At 34.8% G+C, this 22,771-nt stretch overlaps 1 pseudogene; it reads right to left on the bottom strand.

Moving 5' to 3' along the window:
* Positions 1-17,425, bottom strand: part of LOC116456762 (cathepsin B-like) — a 95,739-nt pseudogene extending 78,314 nt beyond the window's left edge.
* Between the last annotated feature and the right edge of the window lie 5,346 nt (positions 17,426-22,771).

Raw genomic sequence — 22,771 nt, 5'->3', positions numbered from 1 at the left:
GAGGCCTAGTTTTAGGGCTATCTCAGCTTTTTACTTTCCTGCCTCATTACACTTAATTATTACTAGCTTTTGATTTCCAGTGAGATGTGTACAACTCTTCCTTTCACTTGAACACCTGCAGGTCTCTGTAGAAATATTAATTGATCAGATTTCAATATTTTTGTGTCTCATGGAATAGGAAGGCCCAGAGAGAGAGAGAGAGAGAGACAGATTACGGAACAGCAAATCAGTGGAGGAGTTAGAACATGCACAATATTTATAAAGTTCGTTGTCTCATATGGGCATGGTTTTTGGCACCCCAAAACAATTACAGTAGTAACATCAACGAGCACTGATCATAGATCAACTACACCAGATATGATAGTCATAAAAAAGTTTGAAATATTGCAAGAATTGCCAAAACGTGACACAGAGACAGGAAGTGAGCACATGCCGTTGGAAAAGTGGTGCTGATAAACTTGCTTGATGCAGGCTTGCCACGAACCTAAAATTTGTAAAAAAATACAATATCTGTGAAGTGCAATAAAGCAAAGCACAATAAAACAAGGTATGTCTATATTATTTTCATTTCTTACATTATCAAAGAAAGTTAAATTTTTATCCATGTGAGTTAAATGTTCAACATCGTTTAACTCTGATTTTGAAGGCAAATGGTTTACTTGCTCACTGTGTGGTATTCTCTTGGAAAAAAAATGGTATTTCTTAGTGTGTACATTCAGATTTTCCTATTGTTTATGGGGAGCTTATTTGTAGTTTATGTCTCTGTCTTTTTCATGTTAGTCTTCCCTTCTCAGCAAAGCCAACTGTGCATCTTTTAGATCACTTTTGACCTCTATATTTTTCCTCTTCTCTTTCATTCTTTTATTTCTGTCCTTTTTCCATTTTACTTATACTTTTTTCCTCCTTATTTTTCACATATGAAGTTTTTTTTTTCTCCTCTTTTTTTTTTTTTTTTTTTTTTTTTGATTTAGAGTTTCACTGTGTCACCCAGGCAGGAGTGTGGTGGTGTGATCTCAGCTCACTGCAACCTCTGCCTCCCAGGTTCAAGCGATTCTCCTGCCTCAGTCTCCTGAGTAGCTGGGATTACAGGCACCTGCTACCACACTTGGCTAATTTTTGTATTTTTAGTAGAGACGGGGTTTCGCCATGTTGGCCAGGCTGGTCTCAACCTCCTGACCTCAGGCAATCTGCCCACCTCAGCCTCGCAAAGTGCTGGTATTACAGGCATGAGCCACTGCTCCCGGCCCCATATGAAGTTTTTTTATAGCACTCTCTTGCTTATTTGTTTTTGAGTCTCATGGAATTTTATTTCCATGTGATTTTTGTTTACTTTCTTTCTTTAGCTCCCCTAATCCCAGCCATTTAAAAAGTGTATGTCCTATTCTCTTACCGTTATTTGTATTCTAATGTTTGAAGTGTGTATTTAATTACTTACAACAGCTATGCTTTTCAATATTTGTGAACAGAATAAATTAATCTATACAATTTTATTATTCTGGAATTATTTTTGTGCAATGTATTTTGTTTATTTTTTAGTGGCTGAATATATGCTATGGCATCAATGGTTTGCATATCTAAATGTGTTTTTGTGGTTGCCAGTAATGGTTTTTCCTTCTCATATTTAGCACTCCCATAAGGACCTCTTGTAAGGCAGGTCTAGTGATAACAAGTTCCCTTTGCATTTGCTTTTTTGAAAATGACCTTATTTCTCTTTCACTTATGAAGCTTAGTTTGGCTGGATATGAAATTCATGGTTAGATTTATTTGCTTTAAAAATGCTAAATATAGGACCCCATTATCTCCTGGCTTGTAGGGTTTCTGCTGAAAGGCCTGCTGTTAGCTTGATGGAGCTCTCATTGTAGGTAACCTGCCCTTTCTCTCTAGCTATCTTTAAATTTTTTCCTTTGATTTCAACCTTGGATAATCTGATGACTCCATGTCTTGAGGATGTTCATCTTGAATTGTATCTTGCAGAGGTTCTCTGCCTTTCTGGATTTGAATGTTGGCTTCTCTAGCAAGGTTGGGACAATTTTCATGGATTATATCCTCAAATATGTTTTCCAAGTTGCTTGCTTTCTCTATTTCAGGGACACCAATAAGTTTTAGGTTTGCTCTATTTAGCTAATCCCATATTCTCATAGGTTTGGTTCATTCTCCTTTATTGTTTGTTTTACTGAATTATTTCAGAGAACTGATCTTGAGCCCTAAGATTGTTTCTTCAGCTTGGTTAATTCTGCTATTAATATTTGCAATTGTATTACCAAATTCTTGACATAAGTTTTTCAGCTCTATCAGTTCAGTTTGGTTCTTTTATGAAATAGCCATTTTCTCTTTTATCTCCGGTATCATTTTATTGCATTATCAACAGAATAAACAGACAACCTATGGAAGGGGAGAAACTATTTGTAAACTATGCATCCAACAAAGGTCTCATATTCAGAACCTATAAGGAACTTAAACAAATTAACTAGCTAAGACAAACAATCCTATTAAAAAGTGGACAAAGGACATGAACAGACACTTTTCCAAAGAAGACACACATGGCCAACAATCGTATGAAAAAGTGCTCAACATCACTAATTATTAGAGAAATGCAAATCAGAACTATAATGAGGTATCATCTCAGGCCAGTCAGAATGGCTATTACTAAAAAGTCAAAAAAGAAAAAAAAAAGAAAAGAAAAGAAACTGTTGCTGGTGAGGTTGCAGAGAAAAGGTTACATTTATATGCTGATGGTGGGAATGTAAATGACTTCAGCACTTGTGAAAATCAGTGTGGCAATTTCTCAAAGAACTTAAAATGGAAGTCCCATTAAACCCAGAAATCTCACTATTGGGTATATACTCAAAGGAGTATAAATTATTCTGCCATAAAGACACATACATATGTTCATCACAGCACCATTCACAATAGCAAGGTCATGGAATCAACCTAAATGCCCACCAACAGTAGACTGGAAAATGAAAATGTGGTACAAATACACCATAGAATAATATGCAGCCATAAAAAAGAACAAGATGATGTCCTTTGCAACAACATGGATGGAGCTGGAGGCCATAATCCTAAGTGAGCTAACATAGGAATGGAAAACCAAATATCACATGTTCTCACTTTTACGTGGGAGCTAAACACTGAATACACATGGACACAAAGAAGAGAACAACAGACACTGGGCCAAACTTGAGAGTGGAGGATGGCAGGAGGGAGAGGAATTGAAAAACTACGTATTGACTATTATGCTTACTATCTGAGTGACAAAATAATCTGCACACCAAACAACCCATGACAAGCAATTTGTCTATATAACAAACCTTCACCTGTACTCCTGAACCTAAAATAAAAGTTTAAAAAAAACTCCGATTTCAAATTTTAAAATCATTTTATGACAGATTACTAAATGTATCCTTGCTAAAAAATAAACAAAATACATGTATATGCAATGGGATGTATAAATATTACAAACATAATGTTGCATAAAATAAATGATTAAACAGTAATATATATATATGTGATATATGCTATGTGTTTTTCCTTCTTTTTTTAAAGAGTGTTTATGTTCGAATTCTATATATAATGAAGTAAGGTTATTACTCTTCTTGAAATGAGGTTTATTAGCATTTGTTACTTTTCCATAAAGAGTTTGCAGAGGGAAAGATGGCAGAGTATAAGGGATTTCTTTCAAGTGATTTGGTACTTCAATTAATACATACTTTCTAGGAAAAACTTCATTGTATCTTATTTTTTTCTTGAGGCCTCTCCTCTGAACTACATGCCTTTCTTCTAGGGAAAGGAGGAAAGCTTTTTACCTAGGGAAAAGATCAGTGTGGCATTCATTAAAATTTCTATATCTAAAGATAAAAATGTATAGCAGTAGAACAAATTCTCACTAAAAATACCTAACCTTCTATAATAGACAGGAGCAGAGCACCCTAAGACTTTGTATGTTTTGTCTCTCCAGGTATATACCCACTTAGAGTTAGCAATGATCACATGACATATTTTAGCCAATGCAATGTGATCAGAAGTGTCATGTGTCACTCTCATGCAAAGGCACAAAAAACTAACAGCTCATGTGTTATGTACCCTCCTGCTGTCAAAAGGAACCCAACTACTTTTGTGTTAATGGCAGTGAGATAAGAAGTAAAACTGTCATCCTAGGATGTCTGTACATTAATCTATTATAAAATGCTTCCTCTATATAAAAAATGAATTAACATGTCTATGTTTTTTCATTCCCTAAAGCAAGTGATCATCTATTTAGCCTTTTAGATACATTTTAAATGTTTTTGCATATTAATTAAAATAAAAGTAATAAATATATTATTGAGAAACATGGTTTTAACTGAGATAGTCAAATGGTTTCACCTAAGTAAAATTGTTCGAAAATTCTATTTTAGAATTTTTTAATTTATATAAGATCTTAAAAAATAAGAAAGAATCAGGAATATGTAAGGTCTTTATATATTTCCTATACCTAGCTACCTGTTTGAAAAGAATTAGAAATTTACCCCTTTTTAGCATTTGATTAAAGGTAATGAGTAAAGAATATACTTCTAAAATTATCAGTTCACAAGATTCTACTGAAAGCTAGAATAGATATGCAGGATTTTATACGCCTACTATTACAAAACGTTATGCTCAATTCTAAGAATATTGTCTACTTTTCCTCTATCACTGTCTGTTATAAAGTTGCTTTCTTGTCTGAGATACCAGTTCCTCCAACATACTTTTCCTTTGTAGAACTTTTGTTTGAGGTCTCATGCTCTAACCTAATGCAAGCTCTCTCATGAAATCTGCTGTCAGTTATAACTGATCTCCACATGGCAGGAACTCTTTTAGAAACTTATTCCAATCTCAAAATAGAAATTTTGTGATTATTTTTTCAATTTCTAAATATGTTGTTATTTTAAGTTCTGTTTGCACATTTCAAGCTTCTTGAGGGTTTATATTTATTTACCACATTATAGAATGCTTTCTTGAAAAATAACAATGCCTAAAACATATTTGTGAAAAAGAAAAGAAATTAAAGGGAGAGGAAAGGAAAGAAAAAAGAAAAAATGGAAGGGAGGATGGGAAGCCTAGATGAAGGAGGGAAGGAAGGAAGGAAGGAGAGAGGGAGGGAAGGAAGGAAGCAGAGAGGGAGGGAAGGAGGGAGGGAAAGAAGGAAGGAAGGAGAGAGGGCGGGAAGGAGAGGAGGGAAGGAAGGAAGGAAAGAAGAGAGGAAGTAAGAGAGGAAGGAAGGGAGGGAGGAAGGAAGAGAGGAAGGAAAGAAGGAAGAGAGGACGGAAGAGAGGAAGAAAGAGGGAGGGAGAGAGGAAGGGAGGAAGGAAGGGAGGGAGGAAGAGTGGAAGGGAGGGAGGAAGGAAGGGAGGAAAGGAAGGAAGGGAGGAAAGGAGGGAGGAAGGGAGGCAAGAAGGCAGGAAGTGAAGGGAGGGAGGGAGGGAAGAAGGAAGGAAGGAAGGAAGAAAGGAAGGAAGGAAGAGGAGAAGCATATCTCAGGGAGTTAGAAAGGAGAAAAGGGAAGAATGAAAGAGAACATTTACTAACATCATGAAATTTTGATTGAGAAGATATTTCAATGTGTTTATTTCTAACATATCTGTATACTACATCTAATGAACAAGAAGGACAACTATAACTTGCTATGATTTTCAAATATAAGGTGATCATTATCAAAACATTCATTCTTTTTTATATTCTTCTTTCTCTCTAGAATATGTTTCTTTTCTGTTTTTGTTTTCCTGTCATTCTACATGTTTTCCGAAGAAGATAATAGCAATTCTTATTCCGTATTAGTACAATCTAATTCCAGATAGTTAGCCTGGACTTCGTGTTATGATGGTAGCCTTGGTAGTGCATTTGTATGAATTGCACTACTTCAGAAAAAAAAAAAAAAAAAAAAAAAACATATATATATATATACATATTTCTTATAAGCAAATGACTTTATTTCAGATTTATGGGAATCTATTGACAACCAGTGATTTCCCCATTTCTATGTAAATACCTGTTTATATGTAATACTGTCAAGAAAGTAAAAATAAAGACGACTAAGTATTAGCAAACAGTGGCACGTGTGTCAAGAATGGTGAGATAGAATATGATTTATGTTCCCTCAGTTTCTATCTGAGGATCAGTCACAAATATTCCGTCATCACTTCCAGTCAACTTTACTTGTACCTCAAATTCTTTCAAGAGGATAACATAACTAAAACTAGACAATCACTGATGCAATCTACAGTAGTAACACGGAGCACACACACTGTGTCCTTCACATGTAGCTAATTATCATCTTCCATCATTTAGACACAATTCTTCCAGAATGGTGAAAACTAACATTATAATAAAAAAGAACAAATTATCTAGGGTTGGTCAATTATTTTATACAAAATAATTGGACAGTCATTAAGAAAATATCTCCCAAGTTTTAGTAATCTACTTACCACATTGATAATGTTTTGACAAACATTTATGTCAACTTCTAGCTTTAACTTTTTTTTCATATTTAAATATTTAAAAGGAAACTTTGTATGACTGCCATAGGTCACTGATGATAAGTGAAATAATTTATGAAAATTCTTAAAACCACGCCTAAAAAATCTTCTGTTGCTTGGCCAAAGGTGGTGGCTTACGCCTGTAATCTCAGCACTTTAGGAGGCTGAGGTGGGCAGATCACCTGAGGTCACGAGTTCAAGACCATCCTGGCCAACATGGTGAAACCCGATCTTTACTAAAAATACAAAAATTAGCCAGGCTTGGTGTTGGGCACCTGTAATCCCAGCTACTTGGGAGGCTGAGGCAGGAGAATCACTTGAACCCAGGAGGCGGAGGTTACAGTTAGCCAAGGTCCTGCCATTGTGCTCCAGCCTAGGTGACAAGAATGAAACTCTGTCTGAAAAAAAAAAAAATCTTCTGGTGCTTAATAACCAAAAATGCAAATAACATGATCAAAAACAATATTATGAAACAAGAAATTTATTAAATTATAGATAGATAATCTTTGAAGGCTTCGAGCCTGAGGTCTAGTTTCACTTAGTTAAAACTGAATTTTTAAGATGATAAAGATATAGTAACACCAAACTGTCTCTCCTTTTATCTAATCAGAATTGATGGATATAAAATTTAAAATATCTTTAGATAACAATGCATGAGTTGATATATTATTTAATTTGGACTGTGCGAATAACACTTTAGAAAACATTACTTGAATGAATGCTATAAACAAGCTTCAGAATGTCTGTGGCCCTTCTGGAGTTGAATGCAATATATATCAAGATTGTCTATAGTTTTGTTTATTTCATATGCTCTGTGGAGATTGTAACTCAACAAAGATTAAGTACTGCCTACATAAATATTCAAATACCAAAGGATAATTTTATTTATCTATGTTTGTTTTATTTTATTTTTGCCAAGTTGGAGGGAGCTCAAGCAATATTTTTTGAGAAAAATATTTCAGTGGCCTTTCTTAGTGGAACTGGAACAGGGAGAATTTTGTAATAGACAGCAACCAGTCTGGACTTTTAAAAAGACATCAAATATCCAATTTAGAGCATGTCATTAAGTATTAGAGGACACTAGTTAAGTATTAGAGGACACTGATTAACTACCAAAAGTTATGGGATGGGCCAGTCCTGGTTTCCAATATTGGCTCAGTCACATAGAGTTCTATCAATATGGTCATAGCCATGAATTCTAAGTCTCAGTTTTTTTTGTTGCTTTTATAGAAATTGTTGTCAGTATTAAATAAAATAAAAAATATAAGAGAGTCAGAGCATATTACATAGTGCCTTTGGCATACCAATCATGCTAAACATAGTAGCTATTAAGACCTGCTGGGTACTATATGCTGGATACAAATTGTCACAAGATAGAATGGAGTAAAGAAAAAAATAGAAGAAAATCAATTAACATAATTCAAGGTGGCTTGTTGAAAACTGAAGTCAACAGTAATAGTTATTAATAGGTAGGTCAATATGACCCAGAGAGGTGATTCCCTATATAGGTAAACATGCCTTCTGAGGTTTGTATTTCCTGATAAGCAGCATATGATTTTTATCTTTACCAAACATACATGTGCTATTATACATAGAGGTTTAGCTTTCCAGTTTTAGAAAATAACATTTAAATCAGGGTTTAAATAGATAAATTGTGCATATTAGGGCTCAGTACTGTTATGGAGAAACACATACGTATAATTCTTTCCAACAGAAAAATAGGGATTGATGAATTATGAAGTTTCACAGACTGATTGAGACAGGCTCTGTGCTAAATTTAATTAAATTCAGAATATAAAATATAATCCTTTTCCTTAATGTCCTTTTGACCTTTTTTTTTCCACTTATTTTTCATAAGCACCCTTCCCCCACCCCATCCCCCACACTAAATTGTAAGCTTTGAGATCATGGAGTTCATACAGGATGTCTTCAGAGGACAGGAAAAAGTGTAGTATGTAGATGTTCAACAAATATGAGGCCTATGCAGCAGTAATTTAAATAAAAATATTTTATTTCCTTTAATATTCACTGTCAAACAATGAACAATTGGCCAGGTGTGGTGGCCCACACCTATAATTCCAGCACTTTGGGAGGCTGAGGCTGGTGGATCACCTGAGGTAGGGAGTTCGAGACCAGCCTGACCCACATGGAGAAACCCTGTCGCTACTAAAAATACAAAATTAGCCGGGCGTGGTGGTGCATGCCTGTAATCTCAGCTACTCAGGAGGCTGAGGCAGGAGAAAGGCTTGAACCCGGGAGGCTGAGGTTGCAGTGAGTCATGATTGGCCATTGCACTCCAGCCCAGGCAACAAGAGCAAAACTCCATCTCAAAAAAACAAACAAAAATGATAATCATAATGAAAAACAAAACAATGAACCATTAAACAATGTACAAAATAAAAATTTTATAGAATTCAATTTTTTTTTTTTGAGATGGAGTCTTGCTCTGTTGCCCAGGCTGGAGTGCAGTGGTGTGATCTAGGCTCACTGCAAGCTTCGCCTCCCGGGTAGTTGGTCGGACTACAGGCGCCCGCCACCACGCCCGGCTAAATTTTTATATTTTTAGTAGAGATGGGGTTTCACCATGTTAGCCAAGATGGTCTCGATCTCCTGACTTCATGATCTGCCCGCCTCAGCCTCCCGAAGTGCTGAGATTACAGGCGTGAGCCACTGCGCCTGAACAGAAATTAATATTTTTAAGAGAAAACTCTTCTCTTCCACTCTTGCATTTTCCTTCTACATTTGGATTATGGTCATATTTGGTTAAGCCCATTTACTTTAGCATATGTGGCTTTTCTCTGACACTACTTATTCCATATAGGGTAAAGTAGTGTGACTTACCTGATTGTAATTTGTTACAAATAAACCTGGCATGTGAGGATCACTTGGTAGATCATACTTCTAAAAACTGCCACAATCTTATCTCTCACATCACAAACTAGTTTGCAGTTTGTTCATATCATACCCTCAACAAGAGGTAGGGTCTGTTTTCCCTCCCATTGCATTTAGTTTGGCTCTATGCCTATTGTAATTAAAACAAACAAACAAAAACAGTAGAAATACCATTCTAAAACTTTGAAGTCCAGATACTAAGCAAGCCTAGCAGCTTCTACTTTTGTACTCTGGAGGAAGCAATCCACCAGCTAATAAGTCAGAATAAACTGAGACTTCCACACTGGCAAGAAACCAGAACTAGATACACAAAGAGACTGTGTAGATGGAGACAGTCAAATGCCTGACCAGTCATCATTACTGCTAGGCTTCATCCATTTTAGGAAAGGAGTCATCTTGGATGTTTTAGTCCTAGCTGATGCCACTGGGATTCCAGGTAATCTTTCTCCAGTGAACTCCACCCCAAAAGAATATTCCTGAGCAAATAAGTGAGTGTTGTCTTAATCCAGTACATGTTGAAATAATTTATTATGCTATAAGAAGTTGTCAAGGTGGCTCAACTCCATATATTTTTGTTTTCCATCTCTTCAGTATTAGATTCACATAAAGTTCAAGCATTCTATTCTCCTTCAAGAGAAAAATCTAACTCTACTACTTTGAGTGATTGGGGTGTGTCTGCCCTGGGCAAGCACTGTTCTGAGAATGTAAGTAGCATCATGAATTCTGGGATGCATTTAGCAAGCCCATTTCTTTCCACTAAACTACATTCTCTAGATAGCTTTTAATCATAATAGAGATGATATTTTGGGATCCATGTGCCATTACTTTTTTTAACCTTATTTTTTCAATATTTAGAACATGAGTTTGAAAGACATGTGTTTATTATTGGTCTATCGCAAATCCCTGATATTTAGAAACACACGATTTATACACATTGCTTTCGTGGCTTTTGTTTCTCATCTGTAAAACAGTGGACTATCTCTAAATTTCCAAGCTTCCATGAAACTTTAACCTTGAGCTTAATCATTGATGATGTGCCATGTTAAATACATATGCTTCTAAGAAAAAGTGTGTATTCCTGTGAATGGCAGTGCAAACCAAACCAGTTCGTATTACTAGTTTGTCTACTAAGATCACCCTAACAAAATAACACAGACTGGGTGGCTTAAACAAACAAGCAAAAATGTATTTTATCATAGATCTGAAGGCTGGAAGTCCAATATCAAGGTGTAGGCAGGTTTTATTTTTACTAAAGCCTCTCATTAGCTTGAAGATGACTTCATTCTTGCTGTGTCTCCTGTTAAAAGAAAAAAAAATAGCCAAAATAAATTTAACAGAATTTAGTTGAGCAAAGAAGAATTCATGTATCAGGAAGCACTCAGAATCAGAAGAGATTCAGAATGCTCCACTATTGCAGCATAAGCAGCAAGCTTTTACATCAAAGGAAGACAAAGAAAATGTATCTAATCATTTTAGTGTGGAAAGACCCTAGATAGAGGTTAGATGGAGCTTTTGATTGCTAAAGTCTGTAGTTTCACTTTACTGTTACTTTGGGCTCCATTCTGCTTATGGAGGAACCTAAAACCCTGGGACTGTCTCAGTCTAATGACCTCCCAATTATTTGCATGCACCATCCCCATTGTCTCTGATTCTTCTTATAAGAACACCAAGTATATTGGATTAATTTCCCACCCTAAAAGCCTCACTTTAATTTAATTGCCTCTTTAAAGACCTTACCTCAAAATACAGTTACATGTTGAGACACTGAGGGGTTGATACTTCAACGTATGAATATGGGGGAGGGTACAAAATTCTTCCCATAACCAATTCCATCTGAGTTTCCTGTAGCACAAGCCCAACTAGATGCCTTCCAAGTATCTTACATCAGAAACACAAAGAGCAGAATTGCCAAATCGCATTTACAGAAATTATAGTTCCTCTGATTATACTGTTAATTCAAAAGGTAGATGCAATATCGAAACATGTTAAAAATAGAGAAATTTGAGATTGTCAGTGCAGTTCTGAGTGCTTTACCTTAACATTGGGTTGCATTTCTTGTTTACATTTTACATTTCTAAGTGAAATTACTAGCTCAAATGTAATCATTTTCTTTATGAAATGGCTCCATATTACACTTATTTAGTTCCACAGCTGTTCAGATGTTCTACAACTAGAAATGCCCATATAAATCCATACATTGAAGATTTATTTTCAATAAGCAATGTAGTCAGACAAGATAAATATCACTGAAGGAATTCTATAGATACAGACTCCTTCTGCCAGGAAATAAAATTTATGTGTTTGCTATGAGGGCTCATTAAATGATTATAAGGGGATTTGAATGGGTCATTTCTTTTCTTTCTTGGGCATAAAAGGGGAGAGTGGATTGCAGCCTCCTTGTAACTCATTCTTTTTCATCTCCAAATTCCTGTGAGTTATGATATGCTTCAGTGTAGCAACAATGTAATAAAGACTTCATGTAATTACTGGTCTCCTAGGGCTACACTAATGTTTATGAAGTCATTGTTGTCGAATTGCTCACCTCTACTCTGTTTTTACGCAGATTTTTAAAGAAGACTAAAACATTCTAAATTTAGTGTTTTAACATTGACACTCATCCATTCTTCCATCCATTCTTTCTCTATAGTACTACCACTCAATCATTTTGTCTCCCAGTATCAGGAAATACTCTTCCCAGGTCAGAAGAAAGTGAGACCACCAATGAAAAGCAACACTTGTCTCAAAAAAGAAGAGAGTACCACTCACTGAATGAGAGAATTCACAATATGATGCATTCACTGACATTGTTCAGCTGTGTCCATTAGGCAATGTTTGCTGGCTCTCATTGGCTGAGGACATATGTTAGTTCTCAGATCGTGAGAAAATATAGTCATGACTGGTTTGTCAGCCATGCAGGTGCATATATAGATGAATATTTTAGAGAGAATAGCATTATAAATTAGGAATTCTGTTGTGTACTTAATAAAAAGGTGTTAAAAACGGGCAAGTATGTATACCTATACACATATAAATAGGTAATAAATAAATCTGTTTTACAGCATTCTCTAACCTTGATAAAGAGAACCAATATGATCATTTTTCTTTGTGTAAATTACAGATCCATTGCTAGGTTGCATGTAGATACTAGTTTTACACATATTTGAACCAACATAATATAAAATAATTAAAGAGAACAATTAGTAAATAAGACTAAAAGAAAGATAAGGATTAATGACTTAAAAGGAAAACTTTTAAAAAATTAACAGAATTTATTTGAACAAAGAATAATTCATGAATCAGGCAGCACTTAAAACCGAAAGAGGTTCAGAGAGCTCTACTCCAGTATCCTAGGAAGTGAGCTTTTATAGAATACATGAGGAAGTAAAGTAAATAAATTACTTGTTTGGCTATGCCTAGGTGTTGGCCTTATTTGGGTATGATCTGATGGGAAGTCACTAATAATATAACCAAATGGTTGGTAGGCCATCTGTGATTTGTTGAAACTTAATTCCAAATTAATCATTAACAGGAATGCTTCTAAGTCATGTTTTGATTTGCTTGCATGAGGCTTCTGGGTACAGAAATAACCCCAGAATAATAGCCTTCTGCTTATTTTGCTTTAGCAGTCTGAATACAGCAATGGATTGGTTTGAAATAAAAGAAACACTCATGATTTCATTAATAATTTACATATGACAGGCTGATGTAAGGGGTGCAAATGATGTGGGAGAAAAAAAAATCGTTCATAAAATAGTTGTAGGTTTTATACGCCCAAGCACAGGCCATAGGTTAGGATCTTATTATAAACTGAATATACCCAGTATCTGCTCTTCCACAAATTACAATCTAATGGAATAAATAGATTTGCAGAAAAAAGTTATATAGATATTTTTCATTTTAATAGTGCATTATAATACAGAAGTGTAAAATCAAAGCATATACCAGGCACTCTAACTTTATTAATCTGTGTTATCAGCTCTCAATTCTTTATTTGAAAATAATGACAATTTAGTTGACAATACAAGAAAAGCCTTTGAGAAAAAAATAAGATAATTAAAATGTAAAAATAAGGTATGAAAGGTACATGTTACTATATGATTTCTGCCATTCCATCCATTAATTTTATAGTGAACTCAAACCTAAGACTGCATAGACATTGCACCTGTGGCAAGGTAGACATGGATGTGGCATGATTATCGTGGAGGATTCTGCAAAACACAGCAGTGTCCACAGCCTGGGGAGGTTCGTTTCCATAAAAAGCAGGTCAGTAAGATATTTTTGAATTGACAAATAAATACAAATGGTAATGAGAAAGGCAATATTTTGGAAAACATTCTGAAGTTTTTCAGTAAAGATGAAGTAAATTTGAGGTTTTCTGAAGCTATTAAGAAATTGTCACAAAAATAATTTAACCATCTAGTCTGTATTTAATTACATCCACTGCACTGTACCAAACATAGAAATATTCCTAGATTAATCTCTTTAGGTAAGAATTATCCCCATTCCTGCAGATGAGGAAACTGGGACTCAGTGCAGATGTTTAGCCTTTGAGTGGCTTAGTTTTGTTATCTGTAAAATCAGGCAAACATATAAAAGAATATTTGAACCTCCACTATGCTACATTAAGTAAAAACTATAGAGTAAAATTAAAAGGTATGGATAGTAAAAGGGTAAAAGGGATGGAGTTTATTCCCCTAAAATTCTAGATTAAAACCTAAAAAGTTATCAACAGTCAGAGAAACAGGCAACAAAACATATGAATATTCACAGGGAAAGAGTTTAATTTGACAGTTACTACAAAAGATGCTCAGTTGTCTTTTCCCCAGAAACTGAGATTGGAATCAGAAAAGTTTAGCTTCTGAGAATATTCCTGAAGGAACTACAACATGGTGTGATAAATACAGCAATGGAATTATAATAGTGGTGCTGTGGTATCTTAGGATAGGATTTGTACTGTTGAAATGAGAAAAATGAAGACTTCAATAAAGAATGAGTTGACAGCTGATCTATATATTGAAGAATAAATAATAAGAAAATCAAAGAATAAAATTAAGATTCATGTCTTCCAGGTTTTCACTGCTCACACCTTGGGGTCCTTTACAATATGTAAAAGAAATTACTGAAGGAAATTCAGGAAGTTAAGAACATCCTAGTATGATTTATTTATCTGACTGAAATTCTCTGAAAGCAACAGGCTCCATCATGATATTAATAGAGGGAGAAAAGATACCTTTAAAGAGATTGCTGGAGAGGTCAGAACAATTGCACTTTTCTGTCATCTGTTTCCTAAACAAATGGCTACAGGATATGATTCAAAATCAGTGACTAATTCAGTCTTTACTTGCATGCTTCCTCTCTATTTGCATGCCAATGTTTTCTGCAAATGATAGTAAAACATTTTAGGTTTTCTTCTTTTTTGGTATCTGAATTCATAAAGCTAGCATTGCAAGAATTGATAGCTTGTGTCTCATGATGCCAAAATCCTCCTGAAAAAGCAAACTTCACTTTCTTAACCATCTATATAAAATAATCACATTATGGGAATGGTATTTGAAAGCTTTCTTGTCAGGTAAATCATATTTTAAAAAAATTATCCATATATTCTACTATGAAATAATAAAATTCACTGGCCTACATACCAGTTTGTATACAGTTAATATTTCTCTTGACACCTGTGAGCTCAGTTCAATTACATTAACTCTATGAATTGAAAATCAGAGTGACAAACTAATTTCTAAATTATGTGATAACTGGGCCCATAGAAAGAAAAATCTATGAATTTTACTGCCCAAGTGAATACAATTCTGTTTATTATCTTACATACCAACTGTCAGCAGCCTGTGATGTGGAACAGTTTAGATTACTGCTGACATTTGGAAAAGTAAATGGATTTGAATGAACTTGAACAAGTTAAGCAACATGGCAACTTGATATTGTTGAGAATAAATTGTTTATTTGTTAATAAACTGTTACAAATACTATAGAAATTTTTGTAAGCTCTTGCTTCTTAGTTTACATATATCTCTGTAGAATAAGCATAACTAGGATGACTTTGACATAAAAATACTGAATAAAACATATTAACATTCCTAACAGGAGTTAAATATAGGGAAATATTCATTGGTGTCTATGAACTCTGCCATTAGGTAAGACTGAGTTAAATTGATATTTCTTATTGGATGCTCTGTATTCTATATCTTGAAGCATTATTTAAAAAATAAAAATTTAATTTTCAACAGGGAAAATATTAAGAAACATGTTTGAGAGAGATATTAATTAAGGTTGGGAATATAATCATTTTTGCTAAATGGATAGTAACCTAAATATAACTATTTAAATTCCTACATTAGTCTGTTCTCACGTTGCTATAAAGAAATACCCGAGACTGGGTAATTTATAAAGAAAAGAGATTTAATTGACTCACAGTTCTGCGTGGGTGGGAAGGCCTCAGGAAACTTACAGTCATGGGGGAAGGCACCTCTTCATGGTGCAGCAACAAAGAGAATGAGTGTAAGCAGGGGAAATGCCAGATGCTTACAAAACCATCAGATCTCCTGAGACTCACTCATTATCATGAAAACAGCATGGGGGAAGCAGCCTCATTATCCAATTACCTACACCTGGTCCTGCCCCCACATGACACATAGAAATTATTGCAATTCAAGATGAGATTTGGGTGGGGACACAAAGCCAAACCATATCATTTTGCATCTGGCCCTCCCAAAAATAATGCCTTCACATTACAAAACACAATCATGCCTTTTTAACAGTCCCTCGAAGTCTTAACTCATTTTAGCATTAACCCCAAAATTCAAGTCCAAAGTCACATCTGAGAAAAGGTAAGTCCTTTCTGCCTATAAGCCTGTAAAATAGCAAGTTAGTTATTTTTAGATACAATGGAGGTACAGGTATTAGGTAAATATACCAGTTCCAAATGGGAGAAATTAGCCAAAACAAAGGGGTTACAGGCCCCATGCAAATCCAATAGGTCAGTCATTAAATCTTAAAGTTCCAAAATGATCTACTTTGACTCCATGTCTCACATCCAAGTCATGCTGATGCAAGAGCAGGGATCTCACAGGTTTTGGCAGTTCTGTCCCTGTGGATTTGCAGGATACAGCCCCCCTCCCAGCTGCTTTCATGGGCTGACATTGAGTGTCTGCATCTTTCCTGGGTGCACAGTGCAAGGTGTCAGTGGATCTACCATTCTGGAGTCTGGAGGATGCTGGCCCTCTTCTCACAGCTCCACTAGGCAGTGCCTCTGTGTGGGGATTCTGTGTGGGGGCTTCAATCTCACATTTCCCTTCTGCCCTGCCCCAGCAGAAGTTCTCCAGGAGGGTTCTACCTCTGCAGCAGACTTCTGCCTGGACATCCAGACATTTCCATACAGTTTTTGAAATCTAGGTGGAGGTTCCCAAACCTTACTTCTTGTCTTCTGTGCACCCACAGGCCCAACACCACGTGTAAGCCACTAAGGCTTGGGGCTTGCACCCTCTGAAGCAATGGCCTGAGCTGTATGTTGGCTCCTTTTAGCCAGAATTGGAGCTGAAGCAGCTGGGATGCAGGGCACCACGTCCTGAGGCTACATAGAGTAGGAGGCCCATGAAACCATTTTTCCCTCCTGGGTCCCCAGATCTGTGATAAGAGTGGGTGCCGTGAAGTTCTCTGACATGCCCTGGAGGGATTTTCTCCATTGTCTTGGTGATTAACATTTGGCTCTTCATTACGTGTGTAAATTTCTCCAGCAGGCTTAAATTTCTCTCCATAAAATGGGTTTTTCTTTTTTATTATGTGATCAGGCTGCAAAGTTTCCAAACTTTTACACTCTGCTTTCTCTTGAATGCTTCGCTGCTTAGAAATTTCTTCCACCAGATACCTTAAATGATCTCTCTCAAGTTCAAAGTCCACAGATCTCTAGGGCAGGGGCAAAATGCCACCAGTCTCTTTGCTAAAGCATAGTAAGAATTACCTTTGCTCCAATTCCCAATAGGTTCTTCATCTCCCTCTGAGACCACTTCAGTCTGAACTTCATTGTCCATATCACTATTAGCATTTTGTTCAAAACCATTCAACAAGTTCCTAGGAAGTTCCAAACTCCCAACTATTTCTGTTTTCTTCTGAGCCCTCCAAACTATTTCAATCACTGCCTGTTACCCAGTTCTAAAGTTGATTCCACATTTTCAGGAATCTTTATAGCAGCACCCCACTACCTCAGCACCAATTTACTGTGTTAGTCTGTTCTCATTCTGCTATAAAGAAATATGCAAAACTGGGTAATTTGTAAAGAAAAGAGGAAATTGACTCAAAATTAAATTGACTCAAAGTTCTGCATGACAGGGAAGGCCTCAGGAAACATACAATCATGGTGGGAGGCACTCCTTCACAGGGTGGCAGGAGAAAGAATGAGTGCCAATTAAAGGGGTAAGCCTCTCATAAAACCTTTAAATCTCATGAGAGCTCACTCATTATTATGAGAACAGCATGAGGGAAAATACCCATATGATTTAATTATCTCTACCTCATCCCACCCTTAACACATGGTGATTATTACAATTCAAGGAGAGATTTGGGTGGGAACACAGAGCCAAACCATATCAATTCCTAATAAATATGCATATGTTTCTTTGATTGTTAGGAAATATTTATGAATCACACATTCATGTTGTCTAAGGAGAATCAGGCTTTTAAAGTCATCAGGCCTTCCAAATATTAGATAAACCCTATATAGCTTGATTTTTCATTTTAGATTCTTTGTCATAATAGTGTTCCAATAAATATTGCAGTTGACAATAGGAAATTGTCTAGATAAATATGTTAAGGTCATTCAAGATTCTGAAAGAGACAGTTACAGTGAGATTATAGCACAAATGTTCAGCAGGGTTCAGACATACAAGATAGGCAGTTAAAAGGACAATAGTAAACTTCAAATTTTTATTATTTTCATCTAGAAGAGATTATGTTATTTTTTATGCCACTTCCCGTGATAAAAAATCAATATGTTGAACCTTGGTCATCAATGCAATCATCAATAAATTTCACAATTATTAAAATGCTAGTGAGGGTTTTACCAGATAGACAATGCAGATACAGAAAATCCAATTTTATTTTTAATAAAATTATTTTCCAAAATCTTCTCCCTGCCCCCATAATCTAACATATGTAGGATACTAATTTGTATATTCTAGACATTCAATACATAATCTTTAATTAAAAAATAAGGAAATTTACTAATAGTACCAATTTAAATGCGTTTTTCTTTTTCCCCCTTTTTTTTTTTTTTTTTTGAGACGGAGTCTCGCTCTGTTGCCCAGGCTGCAGTGCAGTGGTGCGATCTCAGCTCTCTGCAACTTCCACCTCCCGGGTTCACACCATTCTCCTGCCTCAGCATCTGGGACCACAGGTGCCAGCCACCACGCCGGGCTAACTTTTTGTATTTTTAGTAGAGATGGGGTTTCACTGTGTCAGGCAGGATGGTCTCGATCTCCTGTCTTCGTGATTCGCCCACCTCGGCCTCCCAAAGTGCTGGGATTACAGGCATGAGTCACTGTGCCCGGCCTTAAATGTGTTTTTCTATAGAAAAACTCCATTCGTATTGCCAAAAATCAGTAATGATTAATCAGTGAGATATAGAGTCTGGAACATGGGAAGGGAACTATTTTATGCAAAGGGCCTCTCGAGTCACACTGCATAGAAGACTGTGTTGGTGGCTCATGTTGTGAACTCCAAATATCTTAAAGAAAACCAAGTTTAAATTTTTTAGGAATGGGTGGCATAAGTACAAAGTATTTATTGAATAACTACTGTTTCCTAAGTGATGAACATACATTGAGAGCTTATTATACGTCCCTCCATGCTCAAAATACCTTACTTATATTCATTTACATCCTCACATCAATACTAGGTAAGCAGGTACTATGATTTTCACCATTTTACAGAAGACAAGAGTCACAGACTGAACTATTTATCCAAGCTTAACAAGTTTCAAATTCAGGATTTGAATTCAGACTTTTGGTGCCTGATAATGTGCTCTTAGCCAATAATCAAGTTGCTGCTTATTTGTATAGTCTCATATAAATAAATCTCCAAGACACTGTGTGCAGTTTGAAGAAAGTGACTGATTTATTCTATATATATTATTTATTTGTATTGAGGCATAATTTACATGAAGTATAATTACACATTTTACTATGTAGCTCAATAAAATTCTGCGTATATATCCATGTAACTATCATCAAAAGACAATAATAGAACATTTTCCACAGTGCCGGAATTTTCTCAGTAAACTAGTACAAGCATAACCACACTAATTTCAATCATACATAAATTAGTTTGCCTATTTGAAGTTCATATAAATAATATTACCTATAAATAATTTTTACAGCAATTCAATATTTACAAAACTATTAAGCAGAAAGTATGTGAAATTCCTATAAAATCCCTCTTCTCTCACCCTCTGTTTCCTGTATTATTAATATCTTTCTTTGGTGTGGTAAATATATTGCAATTGAGGAACCAGTATCAATATGTTATTATTAAATAAAGTCCATACTTTCCATTAGGGTTCACTGTGTTGTACAATTCTATGGGTTTATTTCTCCTTACAGTTGACTACATTTCTGTGGAAATATTTTGGGACTCTATTTTGTTCCGTCAATTTACACGTCCATTCTTTCATCAATACCACATTGTCTTAATTACTATAAGTTTACAGCAAGACTTGAAGTAGGGTAGTGTTTATCTTCTGTCTTTGTTCCTCTTCTTCAATATTGTGTTGATTTTTCTGAGTTTTTGCCTTTCCATATTAACTTTAGAATCAATTTGTCAATATAAACAAACTGACTTGCTGGAGTTTTTATTAGAATTTTATTTAATCCATACATCAATTTGTGAAGAATTGACATCCTATAAACATCAGATTTTCCTCTCCATGAACATGGTTTTTGTATTAGGGTACTGCTGTCCTAAAAAAACTGAGTTAGGAAGTGTTCCTTCTGCTCCTGCTTCTGGAATGGATGGATGGTAGATACTTGATATCATTTTTCCTTAAATGTTTGGTAGAATTAACCAGTGAGACCATGTGGGGATGCCGATTTCTGTTTTAAAAAGTTATTAGTATTTTTTCAATTTCTTTAACAAATACAGGCCTATTCAGATTATCCATGTGAGTTTTGATAGACTGTGTCTTTCAAGGAATTGTTTTATTTTATCTAAGTTATCAAATTTGTGGGCATAGAATTGTTCATAATTTTCTTTTCTTATTCTTTTTAATGTCCTGGGATCACTAATATTACCCTTTCTTTTTTCTTGGATAGCCGTGTAAGGTTTAAACAATTTCACCATCTTCTTCAAAAACAGGGTTTTTTTGTTTTTGTTTTTTTGGTTTTGCTGATTTTCTCAATTTCTTTCCTGTTTCAAATTGCATCAATTTCTGCTGTGCATTTTATCATTTTTTCTACCTTCATTCTTTGAATTTGTTAATCTTTTTATAGTTCCATAGAATAGAATCTTATTTATAGAATTTTGATCTTTTCATTTTATTAATATGTGCATGCAATACTATAAATTTCCAAGTAATTACTGCTTTCAATTCATCTCACAAAATCTCATATGCTGTATTTTAATTTATTTAAAATATTTTTAATTTTTCTTAAGACTTCTTTGATTCATGTGTTACTTAGAAGTAACTTGGTTAAACTCCAAATAATTTGTGAATTTCCAGCTGTATTTCTGTTTTTGATTTCTAATATAATTCCATTGTGTTCTGACTAGTATATTTTGTATAATGTTCATTATTTTAAATTTACTAAGGTGTTCTTTATGGCCCAGAATGCAGTCTCTATCTTGGTGAATGTTCCATGTGAGCCTGAGAAGAATGTTCATTCTGCTGTTGTTTGATAATATATAATTGATTTCTGGTGTTGTACGATTCAACTATATTCTTACTCAGCATTCTGCCTGCTGGAACTGTCAATTACTTATAAATGAATGGTGACATCTTCAACCATGGGTGAATTTATCTATTTAACCTTATAGTTCTATCAATTTTGTTTCACACATTTTGATGTTCGGTTGATAGGTACATCCAAATCTTTATTAGACATATACCTACATATGTACAAATGTAAGAATTATATTATACTTCTCTTCAGAAACTATGTAAGCTAGGACAGAATGAAGTGAAATATTTAAAGAGTAAAAGGAAAAAAAACTATCAACCTATAATTTTCTATCCAGTGAAATTAGTCTTCAAAAATGAAGAAGAAATAAAAAGTGCCTAGATAAACAAAAATGAAGTATACCTGCCTTATAAGAAATATTAAAATAAGTTATTCAAAGAGAATGAAAATAATATGGGTGAGAAACTTGAAACTACATAAAGAAAAGAACATTGGGTAAGAAATTTGTTGTTCTTGTCTCACCTGTGAAAATGTATAGTGTTATTTTAAAGAGAACTTGGATTAATATCTAAATTATTATTCCAAATTTTATGGCAAGCACTAAAACAAATTAATTAAAAATAATTGATCAGAGAGAAAAGAAAATAATATTATGTGCTATGTCCAGTTAAAACCAAAGAAAGATTAAAAAATAATGAAAACCAAAATGTAAAGAAAGGACAAGAATAATACAAAGTAAATAATTACATACATGGTAGATATTAATCTAACTACATTAATAGTTACTTTAAATGTGAATGTCTAAATATAAAATTAAAAAACAGACTGTCAGAGTAGATAAGAACAACAAGACAGAACTATATGTTGTCCATAAGAATCCTACTTTAAATATAAAGACACAAATGGATTAAAAGTGAAGGGGGAAGCAAAAAGAACAAAACTGGAAGGATCACATTACCTCACTTCAAATCATACTATAGGGCTGTAGTAACCAAAACAGTAGGGTACTAGCATAAAAACAGACACATAGACCAATGAAACAGAATAGAAAGCCCAGAAAGAAATCTATACCTCTATAGTGAACTCATTTTTGACAGACTCGCCAATAATATATATTGGGAAAAGGACAATCACTTCAATAAACGGTGCTGGGAAAAACTGTATATCCATATGCAGAAGAATGAAACTAGAACCCTGTCTCTCACCATATACAAAAATCAAATCAAAATGGATTAAAGTCAAATCGAAGAGTCGAACTATGAAGCTACTGCAAGAAAATATTGGGAAAACTCTTGAGGGCATTGGTCTGGGAAATGATTTCTTCAGTATACCTTATAAACACAAGCAACCAAATAAAAAATGGACAAATCGGATTACATCAAGTTAAAAGCTTTTGCACAGCAAAAGCAACAATCAAAAAGGGAAGAAACAACCCACAGAATGGGAGAAGATCTTTGCAAACTATCTATCTGACAAGAAATTAATAGT

This window comes from Hylobates moloch, unplaced genomic scaffold (assembly GCF_009828535.3).
Source record: "Hylobates moloch isolate HMO894 unplaced genomic scaffold, HMol_V3 SCAFFOLD_17, whole genome shotgun sequence".
NCBI classification, from domain to species: domain Eukaryota; kingdom Metazoa; phylum Chordata; class Mammalia; order Primates; family Hylobatidae; genus Hylobates; species Hylobates moloch.
Note: the sequence above shows the minus strand (reverse complement) of the source record. Positions and strands in the feature narration are given on the sequence as shown.